We start from the raw sequence: 2,500 nt of genomic DNA, 5'->3' as shown, positions 1-2,500 counted from the left end.
GAGGGGGATAATGGAACGGGGACAGCACGTGGTGATGCTGAGTGAGGGGGATAATGGAACGGGGACAGCAGGTGATGCTGAGTGAGGGGAAATAATGGAATGGAGACAGCACGTGGTGATGTTGAGTGAGGGGGATAATGGAACGGGGACGGCACGTGGTGCTGCTGAGTGAGGGGAAATAATGGAACGGGGACAGCACGTGGTGATGTTGAGTGAGGGGGATAATGGAATGGAGACAGCACGTGGTGATGTTGAGTGAGGGGGATAATGGAATGGAGACAGCACGTGGTGATGTTGAGTGAGGGGGATAATGGAATGGAGACAGCACGTGGTGATGTTGAGTGAGGGGGATAATGGAATGGAGACAGCACGTGGTGATGTTGAGTGAGGGGGATAATGGAACGGGGACAGCACGTGGTGATGTTGAGTGAGGGGGATAATGGAATGGAGACAGCACGTGGTGATGTTGAGTGAGGGGGATAATGGAACGGGGACAGCACGTGGCGATGTTGAGTGATGGGAAATAATGGAATGGAGACAGCACGTGGTGCTGAAAGGCTGTGTATCTGCGCAGTGGGTTTACGTTCCCCTGGGGCCTCCGACCTTCTATGTTTCCCCCATGTTCTGTTTTGTTTTGATGCACGGTTATACATTGATATATGCTGTACGTGTACAGGAAGGTGCCAAATGGCTGACGCTCAGCTGCCAGTCCGTGAGGGTGTGCGTTCGCCCTGTCTCTCAAATTTGACTGGAAAATCAAACTGAGCGTCTAGTCTTTCGGATGAGACGATAAACCGAGCTCCTGTGTGCAGCATGCACTTTGCGCACTGAAAAAGAACCCATGGCAACGAGAGTGTTATCCTCTGGTAAAATTGCGTATTAAGAAATCCACTCTGATAGGTACAAAAATATGTAAGTATGCACTCCAGGCCTGACAAGCGCGTTGGGTTATGCTGCTGTCAGGCATCTGCCTAGTAGATGTGGTGTAGCGTATATGGATTTTCAGAAAGCAGTGACGCCTCCTTGAGAAACTGAAACTGAAATGAAAAATGTTCCCTCTTCTGTCCTTTTCTCCCTCTCTCTCCGTTTACACACCATTGCTTTTCCTTCCTGTCACGCACAATTCTCTGTCGGGATACTTCTTCAGTAATGGACAATACCTTGGCATGCAATAATCTAGTGTTGATCGAGAGTTTGCATTTGTTTGGGTTAAAGATGCAACACATCCAAACACTTCCACAAGCAACATTACCGTGTTAAAACCAAAAGACAATGCATATGTGCAAAAACGTCAAGTGATGTATACAACACCGTTCATTTACCAGCACAAAGGAACATGTGGTAAACGCGCTTTCTCGATCGGTTCACACCTACTTTACACCCACTTTACAGTGCCACTTTACACCAGTTGGCAGCCTACATTACATCCACTTTACAGCAGTTGGCAGCCTACATTACACCTACTTTACAGTGCCACTTTACACCAGTTGGCAGCCTACATTACACCCACTTTACAGTGCCACTTTACACCAGTTGACAGCCTACATTACACCCACTTTACAGTGCCACTTTACACCAGTTGGCAGCCTACTTTACACCCACTTTACAGTGCCACTTTACACCAGTTGGCAGCCTACATTACACCCACTTTACAGTGCCACTTTACACCAGTTGGCAGCCTACTTTACACCCACTTTACAGTGCCACTTTACACCAGTTGGCAGCCTACTTTACACCCACTTTACAGTGCCACTTTACACCAGTTGACAGCCTACTTTACACCCACTTTACAGTGCCACTTTACACCAGTTGGCAGCCTACATTACACCCACTTTACAGTGCCACTTTACACCAGTTGGCAGCCTACTTTACACCCACTTTACAGTGCCACTTTACACCAGTTGGCAGCCTACTTTACACCCACTTTACAGTGCCACTTTACACCAGTTGGCAGCCTACTTTACACCCACTTTACAGTGCCACTTTACACCAGTTGGCAGCCTACTTTACACCCACTTTACAGTGCCACTTTACACCAGTTGGCAGCCTACTTTACACCCACTTTACAGTGCCACTTTACACCAGTTGGCAGCCTACTTTACACCCACTTTACAGTGCCACTTTACACCAGTTGGCAGCCTACTTTACACCCACTTTACAGTGCCACTTTACACCAGTTGGCAGCCTACTTTACACCCACTTTACAGTGCCACTTTACACCAGTTGGCAGCCTACTTTACACCCACTTTACAGTGCCACTTTACACCAGTTGGCAGCCTACATTACACCCACTTTACAGTGCCACTTTACACCAGTTGGCAGCCTACTTTACACCCACTTTACAGTGCCACTTTACACCAGTTGACAGCCTACTTTACACCCACTTTACAGTGCCACTTTACACCAGTTGGCAGCCTACTTTACACCCACTTTACAGTGCCACTTTACACCAGTTGGCAGCGCCATGGCTGCTGGTCTGTAGCGATGCTGAACGAAGCAC

This window comes from Babylonia areolata, chromosome 10, assembly GCF_041734735.1.
Source record: "Babylonia areolata isolate BAREFJ2019XMU chromosome 10, ASM4173473v1, whole genome shotgun sequence".
NCBI lineage: Eukaryota > Metazoa > Mollusca > Gastropoda > Neogastropoda > Buccinidae > Babylonia > Babylonia areolata.
The sequence above is the reverse complement of the archived record's forward strand: the minus strand, read 5'-3'. Positions refer to the sequence as shown.